Source organism: Notechis scutatus, chromosome 2, assembly GCF_049901735.1.
Source record: "Notechis scutatus isolate UNSWTSFEM ecotype Mainland chromosome 2, rNotScu1.2, whole genome shotgun sequence".
Lineage (NCBI taxonomy): Eukaryota > Metazoa > Chordata > Lepidosauria > Squamata > Elapidae > Notechis > Notechis scutatus.
This window is the reverse complement of record NC_142010.1, coordinates 144,250,953-144,269,767: the sequence shown is the minus strand read 5'-3', so window position 1 is coordinate 144,269,767 and position 18,815 is coordinate 144,250,953.

The following is an 18,815-nucleotide window of genomic DNA, read 5'->3' as shown; positions in this document are numbered from 1 at the left end:
ATTGTGCAGACCAAAGCTGAGCCTAATAGGAAATTAAAGTTGCCTTGTTAAAAAATATTGTGTGCCTTATGCACACTATCCCTACAACAAAGAACTTTCCAGTTGAGTCAGCTTTCTTAAATCTATGCCAAACCTTTTCACTTTCTGAGTGGTTGATTTTGGTTTCTTTGGGGGGGAAATCTCCACCCAAAACAACCACAGTGAATCTATATGGCAGTCTAATTTTCAATTTTGCAGTGGTGACATCCAAAATAAGAAGGGTTTGAGCAAAGTATTTTCTGTGAGGGTTTCCCTATTAAAGGTAAGATTGTCATGTACACACAATCCACTTCCAGTCTTAGGGAATGAGGAAGACAGCATCTCGGGTAGACATTTCCTGATGAGCTTGACTTCAGCAGTAAAAACTAGGACTTCCCTGGTCCAGAAGTTGTCAAAGTTGGTAATTTTGCCATGCCTTATTACCTGGCATTGTATGCATTGCCATCTTGGGGATTCGGTTGTTCTCCATGCGGAGAATTTGACCTGCAAGTTGGAGCCAAATTAAGGAATGGACAAAATGATGTCAGTGAAAAATGAGGCTAAAATAATCTCTTCTCAACACCCAAAGGAGTGTTGGATTTTTAATTGTCAAAATGGTAGCATCTCATCTGTGCAGTTCACTAACATCCTAAGCCTTTAACCATCTAATCCAAGCACAAGCCAGGTTACAATCTGCCTTTTGCAGGCTACTCTGGTCCACCAAGAATGTTCTCCCAAATGCTTCTAAATCATCAGAAACACACGACACCTCTAGACTACAAGTCCATCCATGTAACAAATTTTTTATCCTTCAATTTTTCTCCTCTCTCTTACTATATATAGTGTAAATGCTTAATATATCCTTACCCAGACCTTTTCTTAGCATATGAATCCCAACATTCCTCATACAATCTCTGGCAGTGATCCCACGCTTAATATGTATATTTAGAGATTTGCTTTATCTTTTCTGAACCTACAAATTCCCCAAAGACAACCCTGTTTTTATTCCCTCAACACCTACAACAAATCTCAAGATTATTGTTCACAAATTCTCTAGAATAGCAGAGCTGCCTTTGTATGATCTGATTACTTCTTACTGTGCCCTCAGTTTTGGCTGACAGTGTTAAATAATAGAATATTGGGTTCACTGACAACCTATGATTCTATCAAAAAGGTTTGAAATTCTGTTGACTACACACATTTGCATGTTTGATGGGGTGGGAAGAAAACTCACTAGATGCTTTTCATTGTTGCATTCATGGTTTGTTGAAAAATTAGGACTAGTATCACAGAATATGCTAATTGCAGATGAGAAACCACAGGTAGAGATAAAGCAAAACGACATGGTAACCTGTGCAGGGCAACAAAAGAAGACCCAGCCGATCAACTGGGGTTCGGGAGGCAGAGAATAGATGGGGGCGGGGCCAGTCAGAGGTGGTATTTGCCAGTTCTCCGAACTACTCAAAATTTCCGCTACCGATTCTCCAGAACTGCTCAGAACCTGCTGGATACCACCTCTGGTTAGAGGGGGTTTAAGAAGCAAAAGGTATTTTAGGTCATTCCCAATTCCAGTGATAACATGCTGTGCCCAGACACAGTGCCAATGTTTTTTAATTTAAAAAATGCAATCATTATCAGTAAGAAGGCTCTCTATCCTTAACTTGTATGTTATGTCATGGAGGACATATTGTGTGAGCTTATTCATAGCAACAATCGTTGCTTGAAACACCTTCAAGGCAATATCTAGAATATAATATTGGTACTAATCCCACCTCAGCCACTGCCACTTTATCATCCTGGACACATTCAGTTGACCTTTTTCAACTGAAATGTTGTCCTGTGATGAATGCTTCATCCCCAATATTGTCGAATGTTTTATACCCTTCTGTGACTTCCTTACATATCCCAAGGCACCTGCAAGGTTGCTCTTCTTCAACTTGCGTAAGTTGCCGTTTCCTACGATTCCCTCTTAAGTTAATGTTTTATATGTCTGGTTATTGTGCTTGTCAGAGAGTAAATTTCCTCGACCAAGAAGCCCCCACAGGAGCAGCCCAAATCTGGAATATGGGAAAGGCCAATGCAGATAAGGCCAAGAGGTGGCATTAGTGTTTTCCAGATGTTTTGGACTGCAATTCCTAAAGTCTTATGAAATATGGGGCTGATGGATACTAAAGTCCAGAACACAAAGCACTAAGTTGTCTATGCCTGGATCAGACCTAGCTGGAAAGAAGTTTGGGGAGTAACAATAGTTGGATTACCTTGCCTGAAATATGGATGGCTATGTAGTTCAGAGAGACATTTCATGATAGTGTAATCAGAAGTTCTCTTCACTTATTTCAGTAGGATTTATTTTTAGGAAGTATGTATATAAAAGTGTAAGCTATAATTGCCTTTCACAATCTGGTTGATAGATGTAAACTTAAGAAATGTTCTGCTTTCTGACGGGGAAAAAAAGATTCGCTCTTTCAAGGCGAAAGACTGTGGTGGAAAAAGGTGCTTAAGATTGTGCTGGAAGATGCCAGCTTCAGAGATCTGCAAATAACATTCCTCCCCTATATTTTTAAAATGGCATGTGGAAATGGGAAACTTACTTTCCCCTTCATCCCCCCCCCCCAAATTGTGTTGTGTCATACAAATCCTGGCCTAATCTGAATGCCTAGGATGCTATCATGGCTATGATCGTTGCACCAGTGTGGTGCAACGGTCAAGATGTTGATCTGGCACCAGGGAAACTCTGGTTCAAACTCACCCTGAGCCACAGAACTTCCTGGTGACTTTGGGCCACGTACACTCACTTAGTCCTGATCCCTTTGCAAGGTGGCGATTGTGGGGAAAATGGGAGAAGAGAATGCTCCTCACTAGCAGTGGTCGGATTCAATTTTTTTTACTACCAGTTCTGTGGGCGTGGCTTGGTGGGTGTGGCTTGGTGGACGTGGCAGGAGAAGGATACTGTAAAATCTCCATTACCACCCCATTCCAGGGGAAGGATACTGTAAATCCCCATCTCTCCCCACCCCACTAACCTGCTTTCCAGCTCCGTTCTCCTGGGCAGGGCAACAAAAGACCCAGCCGATCAGCTGAGACTCAGGAGGAAGAAAATAAATGTGGGCGGGGCCAGTCAGAGATTCCAAACTACTCAAAATTTCCACTACCGGTTCTCCTGAACTGGTCAGAGCCTGCTGAATACCACCTCTGCTACCTAGGTAGCCTTGAGCTCCTGGAGGAAAAGCAAGATATAAATATGCCAAGTAACTGAATAGATGGTGAATAGCCACAGGATGCATCAAGGCAGATAATACGATGTCTGTGGGCTCCGGCTGGTTTTTTTTCATCCATACCTTCTTTTCCATCTGGGTCCACCTATGCCTGAGGTAAGCAAACAAGTCAACTTTCCTGGCTTCCCTTTTAGAGCTGCCTTGCTTGAGAACATGAAGGACAAGGACAAAGGGAATCCGGCTTTGTCAGTGGGGTGGATGGATAGCTCACAAAGGCCCAGAGGGGCGTGCTCCACCCTACAGGTCATTTATCTAGTTTCTGCTCCATCCTCCTTGAAGAGGTTGTGCATCCCGGTATACATCTTGCTCTCACATGACTCTGCAACTCATAATAGCAAATTGTTTCCCACTGGAAGTTAAAAATCAATACATGATGGATTGGGTGGTGCCATATATTAATATGGAATGGTGTCTTGTCACTCCTGTTAAGGTGACCCCCAATATAAGTCCAGCAAAGCAAAGGAATCGGGAAGGCCAAAAGAACCCTGATGTTAAAGGGAGGGATGGAAAAAATCTGGATGGAAGAAATGTATGTCCTGCTAGCACAGTGGGCAGCCCAGATGGAAAATGAGCAGTGAACCAAATATTAACTCTGTAAAATCAGGGAGGAAGGGAAGGAAGGAAGGAAGGAAGGAAGGAAGGAAGGAAGGAAGGAAGGAAGGAAGGAAGGAAGGAAGGAAGGAAGGAAGGAAGGAAGGAAGGAAGGAAGGAAGGGATTCTACTAGAGATTCTCATCTAATGAGAGAGCAGAACAGAACAAAATGAAAATGTCAGAATACTGTAATTAACAGGTACAATAAGAATCTTGTGTGTTCTAAACAAAACCTCTCTATCTTTTTGCTATTTTTCTTTCCCTGCAGTCTTCACCTCTGTACTTCTGCCTCCAGCAAAACCCAGAATTCAGCCTGGATCTTTATCAAGATTGCATTTGCAGTTTACACCTTTATGTATCTTGACTTCCTCTCTACAATTTCTCCACTCTCTCACAGCAGCCGACAGGCACCTGTTGCCTTTAACAGACAGAAGTTCAACAGCTGTTTTCTTTCTTAGTTAATGGTGTGACAAATGACAAGGGTGCCACCCCCCAAAAAATCAGTCTGTCACGGAATTGCTAAAGGCACAACAGGTGGGGGGTGTGAAATAAGGAATAGAGCGTGACTGGGAGCAAGCATGAGAAATGTGTGTCATCCTGAATCCAGCTACAAAGTTTTAATTTCTTCACTTGCACAGCAGGAAAAAAAAAAAAAAAAAGACAAATCAATTTGAAACACGCAAACCAGGTTCTTTAGCTGCCTGATTTTGGCACTTACTGTATTGTCAGACGGTGTAATCTTATTCTGAGGAATACATGCCAATCCAAGATTGTATCTCCATGAAGGCTTTTTTAAAACATATTTCTTTATTGCCCCCATATTTAGAGCCTATCCAGCTTCCATATGCCACAGCGAACAAGTTAGACTATAGTCTCCCACATTCTCAATCAATAATCAGTACACAGTGAGAAGGGACCTTGGAGGTCTTCTAGCCAACCCTGTTGTCAAGCAGGAGACCCTACTATTTCACACAAGTGACTGTCCAGTCTCTTCTTAAAAACCTCCAGTGATGAAGCACCAACAACTTCTGAAGGCAAACCATTCCACGGATTAATTGTCTTCACTCCTCCTTGATTAGTTTCCATCCATTGTTTCTTGTCCTGCCCTCTGGTGCTTTGGAAGATAAGCTGATCTCCTTCTCTTTGCAGCCTCTCGAATACTGGAATATTGCTATCATGTCCTCCCCTAGTCCTTTTTCTCTAGACTAGCCAAACCCACATCCTGCAACTCTTTCTTCATAGGTTTTAGTCTCCAAGCCTTTAATCATCTTAGTTGCTGTTCTCTGCAATTTTCCCAAAGTCTCAATATATTTTTGTAAAGTGATCAAAACTGGATGCAGAATTCCCAGAGTGGCTTTACTAAGGCTTTATAAAGCAGTACTAATACTTCACGTGGTTTTGATCCTATGTCTCTATTTATATAACCAAGGATTGTATTGACTTTTTTGGCTGCCGCTGCACACTACTACCTCATATTTAAGCGATCGTCCATTAGGACTCCAAGATCCCTCTCATAGTTAACTGTTTTTGAGCCATGTTTCACCTAATCTGTACTTGTACCTTTGGTTTCTCCTGCCTCAGTGTAAAACCTTGCTTTTCTCTCCAATACAATCCATATAACTACAGCAACACAGACACTTCAGATGTTAACCTTTTCACAATGTGTAGATTTTGGCAAGACATACTTGATACTTGCAGAAAAGACCTTACCATTAAAATTGGGCTTTGCTTTTCCAGTTAAAAGCACAGGATAAAATAAGTGGCAGTCGGTGGTCAATCTCCTAGCTTCTGAATGCAAAGCCTATGAAATTCTTCCCGTCTCCATATAAGGTAAACATGGAAAGACTGTTCTAATGTTCACTCTTTTCTCCCAGTGTGGGTAGATTAAATGAAAGGGGAAGGGTCAACAACGCCTAGCCCACAGAAGGCATTGAATATGTGATTAAAAATCATAACAAAGGAAACTGATTTTGCTCAGAATGCAATGATTTTCTATATGTGTTCAAGAAGAAAGCTATCAGTTCTATTGATATTGTGAGTAAAAGCTAACTCTATCAGATATTAGTATAGAACAAAAATTACACAATAGCTGGAAGGAACAATTCCATTATTAGGGAATTATTCTTTCCTCCTGAGGTGAATATAATTTAAGACAAAAGGAAGTTGAATGGAAAAAAGGAGAGAGAAAATAGATAGATGATAGATGATAGATAGATAGATAGATAGATAGATAGATAGATAGATAGATAGATAGATAGATAGATAGATAGATAGATAGATAGATAGATAGATAGATAGATAGATAGATAGATAGATAGATAGATAGATAGATAGATAGATAGATAGATAGATAGGCCGGGTCTTATTTTTGAGATGATAGATAGATATGTGAGATAGATAGAGCACCATATCCGGTGCACAAAGTAGATAGATAGATAGATAGATAGATAGATAGATAGATAGATAGATAGATAGATGATAGATAGATAGATAGATAGATGACTGACAGATAAACAGACACGGATGGATAGATGGATGGATAGACAGACAGACAGATAGATGCACAGGCACCTTAGATAGAATCCAGATTTGAAGATTTCATATAAAATGAGGATCCTGTAAGCCAGTGGTCCCCAACCTTTTTTGTACCAGGGACCAGTTTCAAGCAGAAACACTTTTTCAAGGACCGGGAGAATCGAGTTTGGTGGTTTGCTTGCAGACGTTTCATTACCTGACTAGGTAACATCTGATGTTGTTACCTAGTCGGGTAATAAAACGTCTGCCAGCAAACCACCAAGTTCAGGGAGCGCCTCGGCCCTGCCTCCCTCAGCCCCATCCCTCAGGTGTCTCCCTCCCTCCCTCAGGTGTCTGCCTCGTTCCTCTCTCAGTCGCTCTCTCGCTGCTCCACCAGCCCAGGAAGAAACTGCTTCAAAGAAGCCGGGGGTGGCTTTTCCTGTCGCCGCAGCTCCTCTGAAGCGCCCGTTTACCCCCACCCCGCCCGCCCGCGCGCGGTTCAACCCAGTGCTCCGTTCTGCCTGCCTGCCTGCCTGCCTTCGTTTCGGAGCAGCTTCGGCTGATAAAAAGAGGCGAATAGTTATTATTCTCAGAAGAAGCTGCTCCCAAACAACCAGGCAGGCAGGCAGGCAGAACGGAGCACTGAATTGAAGCGCGCGCGGGCGGGCGGGGTGGGGGTAAACGGGCGCTTCGGAGGAGCTGCGGCGACAGGAAAAGCCACCCCCCCCCGGCTTCTTTGAAGCAGTTTCTTCCTGGGCTGGTGGAGCAGCGAGAGAGCGACTGAGAGAGGAACGAGGCGGGAGGAAACCGAAGCTGCTGAGCCAGAGAGCAGGACAGGCTTCGGTTGCTTCCTCCCTCCCCTTCTTTCATTTGTGTCCTTGATCCCCGATCCCAGCAGCATTCACCGAAGGCGAAGAAAGCCGCCATTTTTTTAAAAAAAATTTCTTTGCGGCCCGGTACAGAGTGCTCCACGGACCGGTACCGGTCCGCGGCCCGGTGGTTGAGGACCCCTGCTGTAAGCAGCTTAGAGAGGGTTATAAAGCACTGTGAAGTAGTATATCAATCTGAGTACTGTTCCTACTGTGTTTCTCCAACAATACGCCCCCCCCCATAGGAAGACCCAGCATGTTTTCTAGGCATAAAATGAAATTAAGCCCCTCCCCCCAAATGTAGGCCTAGTTTAAAACATGTGAAATTGGGGGGGGGGAAGGGGGGGAACTTGCCATTAGGAGTGCCCTGCGGGCAGCTACACCTCACCATCAGCTGCTCCTAACACCATGGTGGAGCACGGAGGGCTCCCTTATCCCTCCCTTACCCGGGTCAGCAGGTGGGCGGCGTCGGCGTGGATGTCCGGCAGCCACTTCTCAGGTCTCTGTAGCTTCCATGGTTCCCACCAGTGCTGGCACCTCTCTCGCCAGGCTGGTATTTTAGAGCAAATACTGTGTTTCTCACAAAATAAGGCCGGGCCTTATTTTTTTTTGAGCCCTGAAAAAACGGCTAGGATGTCTTTTCGGGGGTGAATTAATTTCTCCCCCGCCCCCCCGCACACCAGCACCGTCTCCAACAACAGCGTCTGAGTCACTCCCTCTTTCCCCCCGTCCCTGTAACAACAGGAAAAAAGAAACATTTTGAGGTACCTGGGAGTGCCGCATGCTGCGTTTTGGTTTAATCCCGAGCAGCTGGGTGGAGTGTGAGAAGAGCCGAGCAAGCGTCTCTGCTGCTGCTACCCTTGGTGCTCCAGCCTCGGGCTCTGCAAGTTTGCAAAAGTCCCGGTGCGCAGCCCGTTCCTGCATTCAAGCGCCCAGGCCGAGCTGCAGCTGTCCCTCTCTCACCAGCGTCGTCTCCAATAACAGCGGCAGCAGCGGCGGGAACCATGGAAGCGTTTTAGCTGCTTCTCGGGTGGGGGAGCCGCCTCCGTAATTTCCATGGTTCCCGCCACTGTAGCCACTGTTATTGGAGACAGCACTGGCAAGAGAGGGACAGCTGCAGCTCGGCCTGGGCGCTTGGGATGCAGGAACAGGCTGCGCACTGGGACTTTTGCAAACTTGCAGAGCCCGAGGCTGGAGCACCAAGGGTAGCAGCAGCAGAGACGCTCGCTCAGCTCTTCTCACGCCCACCCAGCCGCTCGGGATTAAACCAAAACGCAGTGCGCGGCGCTCCCAGGTACCTCAAAATCTTTTTTTTCCTGTTGTTATGGGGATGGGGAGAAAGCGGGAGCGACTCAGATGCTGTTGTTGGAGACGGCGCTGGTGTGTGTGTGGGGGGGGAGAAATTAATTCACCCCCGAAAAGACATCCTAGCCGTTTTTTCAGGGCTCAAAAAAATAAATAAGGCCCGGCCTTATTTTGTGAGAAACACAGTATTTGCTCTAAAATACCAGCCTTGGATCAGATTGTTCGGCCTGATCTGACACAGCCCGGAAGTTATCGGGCATCATCCCATGGCTGACAGGATATAGCCATTTCTGGAGAAAGCTTTTATCTCCTCTGCCACAAACACACCCAAAATTTCCACAGTAAACTGCCTCAAAGGCGGCTTCTCCCCAGCACTCTTTTCTAATCCGCCTTACTTTGAACAGAGACCAGTTAAGCCACTTTTCTTGAAGTGGCTGGTCTCTGGGTGGGCTGGACTATCCCTATCACAATGGCAGCCTGGCCATTGGTTGAAGAAATGTGAGGTAGATAACACTGGGCTAGCTCACAAAGCCCTGTGTGATGTCTCCTTGGGCAAGGAGCACTCCTGAATTCATACACCCCTCCCCAGCGCCAGCCCCTTAAATCTCCTCCCAAAACGAGTTTCTCAGAGAACAGAGGGCTGGCATGGTCGGGGAAAAGCAAATGGTGACAGGCAATCCCCTCAGGTAAATAATGACACTGTTGGAAATGAAGCTGGTCTACATTCCCCTTGCCCCTGAATGATCCTGCCTGTGGGTAATTGGGAAATTATACCTATTATGTAGGCCACTGCAACCCCCTGACTTGAGAAAGCTGGTGAGGTGAATTTGGAAGTTCTGACTGAGGAGAACTACTTGAAGGACCATGAGAAGTAAAACATCAGGGGCTTTTCACCAGGTTCCTTTTATCCCAGACTCTTGGTGTGTGAAACTGTCCCTGACAGAATTGAGGATTTAAGCCCCATTGTGTATCTTCTCTTTCTCTGGGACATCGTCTATCTGGGGGCTCCCCAAATGAGGACAAAGCAAGGAGCCGTGTCACATTTGTTAAACAGAAGAAAGCTAGAACTGCACCAGAAACAAGTGAGACTAAATGCGGCATGCAGCTCTTGTCTCCAGTCTAGCGCCTTGGTTCCCACCTCTGCCTCCCTAACCACAGCGATTCCTGAGCTGAAGGTGGTGAAAATTAAACATTTGTCTGCTACTGCCATTCCTTGCCGCCTGAAACCCTGGAATATGCAATGAGGCTTTCATGTCCTCGTAGCTTAATATTCCAAAGAGGCTGGAAATTGTGGAATTAAAAGGATTATAAGAAAACATCTGAAGATTTAAAAAGGGAAGGAAATAAATGAGGAGGAAAAATATGCAGTCTCTTCCCCTCCTCTTTTTTCCCCCTAAAATAAACCCTTTAGAAGAGATTTACAGAGCCGATATATCTGAACAAAGAGCTGAGATGAAAATAGATCTGAGGCTCAGGGCTGCTGTCGATCCATTTAATATAGGTATTTGTTACTTTTCAAAGACAACAGGGAAGGCTTCAGCAATGTATCAATGGGGTACCCAGGCAACCCAGAAAAAATCAGGTGAGGGGAACCAAAAAATAAAAATGGAGAGGTGCCAAGCGATGCAATTGAGGCACTTGCTGAAATGCCAGGCAGCATTTTCAGCTCGCTGGAGATGAAATGATTGGGGTGGGAAATGCTATCAGAATGGACATTGCAAATATTTTCTTCCTCTGTCCCTCTCTCTGGGTTGTTTTTGGGGGAGCGGGAGGGATTTCTGTTATTTGCTGGTTAATTCAGGGAAGCTGGCATGGCAGAGGTGGTATTCAGCAGGTTCTGACCAGTTCTGGAGAACCGGTAGTGGAAATTTTGAGTAGTTCGGAGAACCGGCAAATACCACCTCTGACTGGACATTTTACAGTATCCTTTCCCCTGCCACGTCCACCAAGTCACGCCCACAGAACCGGTAGTAAAAATTTTTTGAATCCCACCACTGTGGCAAGGTCATACCTGTGGAAGAGACAAGAACAAAAATTGGCATCTCTTTTGCTGCCCAGGCATCTCACAAACGCTCACAAACAGCACTGCAGCTTAGATGCACTTAGCCTAATATTTGACGCTGATCTGGTTCACCAAACAGGCAAGGCCCCGGATGAACTCGGCCATCATTGCAAACCAGGTCACAGGCCTTGGCAAAAGCACCCATCAGCCAGTGAGAGCTTAATCAATAATGGTTACCCATGCTTTTGCACAACTTGTGAGTCCAGCCCTTCTTATATATTATAGCAATTGCACTTAGACTTATATACCGCTTCATAGTGCTTTACAGCCCTCTCTAAGCTGTTTACAGGGTCAGCATATTATCCCCAATAATCTGGGCCCTCATTTTACTGAGCTTGGAAAGATGGTAGGCTGAATCAGCCTTGAGCTGGTCAGATTCGAACTGCTGGCAGTTGCCTTGGCAGTCAGCAGCCTGCAATACTGCCGTCTAACCAATGCTACACCACGTCTTTTACTGCTTTAATAAAATGCCAATTAAAAAACCTGGTTCCTCAGAGATTCTTTCAGCTGCATTCTTATTGGCTTGACTTACTACCTGACTTTGATCAAAAGAATTGAACTGGCAATGTGAGCAGAGTTAGCCTGCAATACTGCATTCTAACCACTGTGCCACCATGGCTCACAGGTGTACAATATAGATATTTTAAGGAACACAGAGAATGCCATCTCTTCTTTCGTGCCATCTCATCTAATAAAACATTATGCTTTTATGGCATCTTGTACTTTTGTCTGGGGGTACCTAGATTATCAGGACTTGGATCAATTGAGAGTCAGGAACTTGTAAAGAGTAGGATGCTGGCCTGGACTCTAAGGAGACCAAGGTCAAATGCATCTGTAGTCATAAAAATTCATTGGCAGATTCTGGGCCAGCAACATTTTCTCGACATACTTTAACTCATACATTGTCATCTTGGGATAAAATTAGAGGAAGGGAGTGTTATCTATGCCACCTCAGCCTCCTGGTTGAAATCTAACACAGAAATGGTTCAGATGTTTTCAAGAGTGTATCAGTGGATTCTATTTATGATAAAAGTTTGCTTGTAACTCTAATCTCATCTGATAGACCTTAAGGAGCATATCACACATCTGGCTTGAACTTTTTTCTGTTATGTGTGAAATGCTGGAGAACCTGAGGCCTTGCTAAAGTGATGAAAGCCGGTCTAATTATTCTTGAAATCTCTTTTGAATGGGGCATCTTGCCCCCAATGTACCCAACCTAACAAACATTTGGTGACTTCCTCTTATTGGTGGTGTGGATGGACTTTCGTCCTCTGTTTTTCTCCACCCACACAGGGCATTCTATGTAGCAATTTCATGCTGCTCGCTCCTTTCCCATCTGCCATGCCCAATTTGACATTGCTGCTTCCAGGGGAGAGATGTCCACTATGATTCTTGTCTGCAGTTCCATCAGCAACTTGTCCCCAAACAGATTCATCATCACCCACCAACAGAGGCTGCAGCTGTCAGGCTGAACTCCACTTCCCACACCAGCCAGGAACTCAGTTCAGAAGGGAGGTCAACAACAATCTTATCCCTCACCATGGTGAGGCCACAACATTCGGTTGGCCAAGACCGAGGACAAATTGTGCATGGACAGAAGTTGATCAAACAGTCAGTTGACACTTTCTTCCATTCAGTGGTGCTTATTTCACATCACCTGAGGCCACCTGAAGCCAATTGAGAAGATTCATGGGAGGCCCAAAACACACATAAACATACCCCTGTCTCTGAAACCAACTATATATATGAACTGTGGTGGGACAGTGGTTAGAATGCAGTACTGCAGGCTACTTCTGCTGACTGCTGTCTGTCTGCAGTTTGGCAGTTCGATTCTCACTGGCTCAAGGTTGACTCAGCCTTCCATCCTTCTGAGGTGGGTAAAATGAGGACCTAGATCAGGGGTCTCAAACACAATTTACCTGGGGGCCACTGGAGGCCGAGTCTGGGTGAGGCTGGGCCGCATAATATTATACTTTATATTATACTTTATATTTATATTATACACTAATATTATACTTTCATATCACGGTGGGAGCCACAGGATATCGTCCTGTGGGCCGCAATTGCCCCGCGGGCCGCGAGAATGAAACCTCTGACCTAGATTGTTGAGGGTAACAGGCTGACTCTGTAAATCACTTAGAGAGGGCTGTAAAGCATTGTAAAGTAGTATATAAGTCTTAAGTGCTATTGCTATTGCTATGTTGACATCTCAACATCCAGCATTGCAACCAGTGCTAGCTAGGAATTCTGAATTCTAATAGCTGGGCTGGCCTTATTATCTCCTACATTGATATTTATTGATATTTATTACATTTATATTTTTTCAGTTGCATAAAATGAGAAACATATTGAAGTCAACGTTTACCTAATGCAACCTGTTTTTAAGTCAATGATCCTTAATAGGTATCTGTTATAATTAAGAAACAAAAACCCGAACTTCTCTAAAGTATTTATGGTATAATGCGCTTCACTGGCCCACCTTGAATATCTGGATCCACGTATGCTCTAGATCAGGGGTCTCCAACCTTGGCAACTGAGGAATTCTGGGAGTTGAAGTCCACAAGTCTTAAAGTTGCCAAGGTTGGAGACCCCTGATCTAGATCAGTGTTTTTCAAACTTGGTGACTTGAAGTAGTTTTAAGTTATGTCCACAACCTTAAAGCTGGCAAATTCGAAAAACACTGTTTTAGATGGATGTCAGTATTTTTTTATTTTTTTTATTTTCCAAAGAAACTTCTGACAGTTTCAAAGGTGGGGGCCAGAGAAGGCGAGGAAGAGCCAGACAAACAAAAACTCTCCTAAGTTTCTCACCCAACCCCCAAACTCCAGAGTTCCTTTGGAAAGCTATGGTTGACAATGTCATACAACTTTTATGCATGTATGTGCTTGGAAGCAAAATTCAGATATCTCATTATTCATGATTCCATGTGTTATAATTATTTCTCAGGCATTTCCTTTACCTTGGCACATTCAGAACTCTGATATACCTCGTAAGACATCAAAGATATAATTTGAAAGGGCGCCATATATAAATGAATTGTAAAGAGTTGGTTTGGAAAGTTATGAAATGGCAGGACATTGTTAACTATATTATTTATCACTATTGCATTTTTACTGGCAGGGAGGAAAAGCAAGACGGTTTCAGAGCTAGAATAATTTCACTGGATTTAGCAGATGTGCAGTTTTATGGGTAGGGGATACCACAAAATGTCTGAGTAGTTCCTGCAATGCCTGCTGCAATGCTTTGAACACCATCGCTACCTAAATTGCTGGAGGCATACAGATGTTAAGGGTTTTTTAAAATTCAGATATAATCCACACCTCTCTTCCTCAGGTAATTATTCCACTCATTGTAAAACACATCTAAGGTCATCTGTATGTTGCCACTACTTTTCACTCTGTAAACCTGTGGAATAGTCTAAGGCTCACTGGAATGTTCTTGTGGTGCCTCCATTGTTGAAATCTTAAAAGCCAGAGAGCTGCTGTCCCTCCAGCCAACCAATCACAGGGAGGGAAAATTACAGGTAGTCCTCGACCTGTGTCCATAATTAAGCCCACAATTTCTGTTGTTACGTGAGACATTTGTTAAGTGGTTAACAGCTTCTATCCCAGGGCAGTAGCTCTTCTGAATTCTGCTGTATAGTGCAGTGTTGGTGTGGTGTCGGGGGCTTCCGGTTCAATGTAGTGACCATTCAAAGTTAGAATGGTGTTGAAAAAAGTGACTGTGTGTTTGTGTTTATTTTCACGGTCATGATGTGCACTGAAGATGGTGTTTGATTTCGTTGTACGAGGTGCAATGACAATAAAGTAAACTAAACTAAACTGAGTTTTTGCCCCCATTTTTACGACCTTTCTTGCCACAATTGTCAAGGGAATCCCTGCAGTCCTTAAGTTAATAACACGGTTGTTAAGGGAATCTGGCTTCTACGCTGACTTTGCTTGTCAGAAGGTCATAAGAGGGGATCACAGGGAGATGCCAGCCATCAGAAATGTGAGTCAGTCACCAAACACCTGAATTTTGATTGCGGGGCCGTGGGGATGCTGCAACAGTTGTATGTGTGAAAAAATGGCCGTAAGTCACTTTTTTCAACACCGTTCTAACTTTGAATGGTCACTAAATGAACTGTTATAAGTCGAGGACTATCTGTATAGCACCTTTTGATCATCCTGCCTCCCTCCACGTTGTTGTTGTTGTCAGTCGCGAAGTCATGTCCGACCCATTGCGACCCCTATGGACAACATCCCTCCAGGCCTTCCTGTCCTCTACCATCTTCTGGAGTCCATTTAAGCTCACGCCGACTGCTTCAGTGACTCCATCCAGCCACCTCATTCTCTGCCTTCCCCTTCATCTTGTGCCCTCAATCGTTCCTCAGCATTAGGCTCTTCTCCAGTGAGTCCTTCCTTCTCATTAGGTGGCCAAAATATTTGAGTTTCATCTTCAGGATCTGGCCTCCTAAAGAGCAGTCAGGGTTGATCTCCTCTAGGACTCACTGGTTTGTTCGCCTTGCAGTCCAAGGGACTTGCAGGAGTCTTCTCCAGCACCATAGTTCAAAGGCCTCAATTCTTTGGCACTCAGCCTTTCTTATCCTCTTTCTTATCCTCTCCACATTGCATTGGTTTTATTGGTGATTTTGAAAACATTAAATGCAGATGTTCTTGGCAGGAGGGAAGAGTGGACAAAGTGAGTGGCGCTATCTCTCTGCTTTGTACAGGACATCCATTCAAAAGACCAGTGAAGTCTTTGTGTGTGTGTGTGCGCGTGTGTGTGTGTGTGTGTGTAGGGGGTGTAGGTCTGGTGTTAGCCCGTCCTTTCTGCCAAGCTCTGAGGAATTCCAGCAATGCCCCTGCTCCTTCTTGTAATTTCTGTCACACTGCAACTGCATCACAAATAATTCAGCAGGGATAGCAGAAATAGTAGCAGAAATCATAAACTGTAGACAAAAATATTAAGATGCCCAGAGGGCTACATCTATTCCTGAGCAGTGCAGGGCCAAAGGTCGCTGTGTAAGGACACCTTCCCCCCCCCCGCCCGCCCAAACTGTCTTTTCCATTTCCTAAATGCTTCTGTGACCCGTTGCACACTTCTGGAGATCTACTCATTCAATAGGAATGGGAACGAAATCCAGAGGTGGATCTGCAATATTCACTGCATATTTTTACACCAATTTTACACGAGACAAGGCAGCCTGCAAAAATCTGTCTGGATGCAGAGAAGGGAAATTAAAATAACAACATCAATAATCACCATTGAAAGAGCAACATTGACTGTCCAATTCCAAAAATAGATTAAGCTGGAACGAAAACTACACCTACCTACCTGTCAGCAGATCTTAAAGGTTGAAACTCCTTCAGAACAAGAACCATAATATATTATTTCTCAACAATCGCCACTCTGTGATCAGCCCCTTTTCGTGATTTTAAGATTCTCCTTTAGCACCTTTATCTCCTTTCGCAGCCAAAATCATTGATTTTTTTCCCCCTCTTCCTCTACTTATGAGTCAGAAGCCAAAGGGTCAAAGATAAGATCCTTGGATTTTAAGCTTGGGAATTCTGAACCTGTCCTTTTACTAGGCTGTGTAGATTTGTTTCAGTCATTACAATGTGCCCATCAGATGAACAAATGATTGAATAAAAGGAGACAGATGTCTCGGATTCAACAGTTACTTCAGCTGAAAACTCGCCGTGTGATTTTTGAACATGTCATCTCAGTTGCTGAAAGTAACACATCTTCCGACATGTTTGGATGTGCAATGTATCATATGTCTGATCAGGAATCAGCCTATGGAACTGTTGAAAAGGAGTGCATTTGATATTTGGGGAGATTTATTGCTTTTTATTACCTCTGATTTATTACTTTGGGGAAATTTACTCAATTTTACACGCAAGACACACGAATTACAAGGACAGAATTGTTTCAACAAGCATGTTTACATTTGTAGGAAACAAGGAAGAACCAGTTTAAATAAATATCAACGTTTTGACAAGGTAAAACCTGTTTCATGCAACAGGCACAATAATAAGGAGGCAGTCATTTCATTTGCAAAAAGTGAATAACTTCATTGAGTCAGCCAGCGTGTTAGTTCTGTATCTCCTTCCTTTGACAACAAAGATGGAGCAGCATCTGCTGCACACTGTGAGGAAGGTGGAGTTAGAGAAAGCTTAGGAGACACAAACTAAGAGAAGCTCAGTTGCTCTGGAAAATATGTAGCCTGGGAGCAAAATTAATAGACTTCTAGATGAGAAATAGAATATGCTGAGCAAAAGCCGTCCATAATTACCTATGCCAGAGAAATGCAACTTAACATCGTTTGGAAATCCCTGAATAAAAGTGAGCCTCACCTGTGACCCCACCAGCTGGCTTTGAAGAAACATTTTCTATTCCATCCACAAAATGTATTTAGAATGTGAAAATGGAACCTCTAAGAAAATGAGGCAATATTCAGTCCCAAAAGGCAACTGGACTTTCTTTTTTTGGATTTTTTTGGATGACATTTCGCTTCTCATCCAAGAAGCTTCTTCAGTTCTGAAGAGCCTTCTTGGATGTGAAGTGAAACCACGGGTGGGATTCTACCAGTTCGCACCTATTCGCTATAACCGGTTGTTAGAAGAAATTACTGGCCTAAACCTGTAAGGAAGGCAGGAAGGAAACATTCTGGTGTTGCTTACAGAAACTACCTGTCCATTAACCCTTATTACATTCTTGGCAGGACTAGACTTCCTGTCTCAGGAACTTCTTTGGAGTTTTTTCCCCCTCCTTTGCTGGTACTTTGCTTGTGTGGAGTGACCATTCAAAGTTACAATGGCACTGACAAAAGTGACTTATGACCATTTTTCCCACAACTGTTGCAGCATCCCCACAGTCATGAGAGGCCAGGCGAGGAGATGCATGCCTCGATGTGAGTGATATTGAGTTGGCCACACCCAGCCAATAACATGACCACCAAGCCACATCCACCCAGTCACATGACCACCACCTAAGCCACATCCACAGAACCGGTTGTTAAAAATTTTGAATCCCACCCCTGAGTGAAACGTCTTTAAAGAAAAAACAAAGTCCAATCTCCTTTTGAAAAAAGCACCATTGGGACAACCATGACCTGGATGACTGAGAATTTCCATAGACACTTTTGGCAACAGTCAATGCTCTCTGGGATTTTTGCTCACTCTTTTCAGACTATGCCACCCCTAATTTCCCCAGGTTTTTTTGTGCCTTGCTACATCTTATGCTATTTGTGACTAATAACCATGGTTCAGCCTTCATTGGAATGTCCTGGGGTTTAAGAGGATTCCCACCCGAGCTCTCCTTTCAGGTCTTTATTTTGTTCTGCAATTTTGCAGACCTCAAATGTTTCCCAATCACACTGGTTCCCTCGTTTCTCGCTTATTCTTCAGGCTGCATTCTTATTGGCTTGACTTGGTACTACCTGACATTGCAAGTATACAGCTACCACTGGCTTTTCCTAGTAGGTTATGAGAAGATTTGCTAAGTAGGAATGTATTTGAGCTCTTAATAGTATTGATTAATTTAATGTCTTTATTTTGTAATGTATGTTATGTACTGTAAGTATTTCTACCATTTCTACTGCACTTTTTCATTATTAAATGCAATAATCCCAAAGTAACATAATTAAAACAACAATGCATTATTTTCAAAAGGTGCAAACCCAATAAAATAGTAATAGCACTTAGACTTATATATTATACCGCTTCACAGTACTTTACAGCCGTCTCTAAGTGGTTTACAAAGTTAGCATATTGTCAGCAACAATCTGGATCCTCATTTTACCGACCTTGGAAGGATGGCTGAGTCAACCTTGAACGGGTCAAGATCGAAGTGCTGGCAGTCAGCAGAGTTAGCCTGCAATACTGCATTCTAACCACTACGCTACTGCGGCTCTTACTGCTTTAATAAAATGCTAATAAAATGCTTGTTCCTCAGTGATTCTTTCTGCTGCATTTTTATTGGCTTGACTTACTACCTAGCCTTTCAAAGTTACAGTTAACATTGGCTCTTCCTAAGAGGTTATGAGAAGATTTACTAAGTAGAGATGCATTTGAGCTCTCAACAGTATTAATTTAGTCAATACTTTATTTTGTATGTATGTATGTACTGTATGTATGTATTTCTACCCAAAGGTGTTTTTTTCCAAGAGGCAACTTGGACTTTCTGGACGTTTTCTA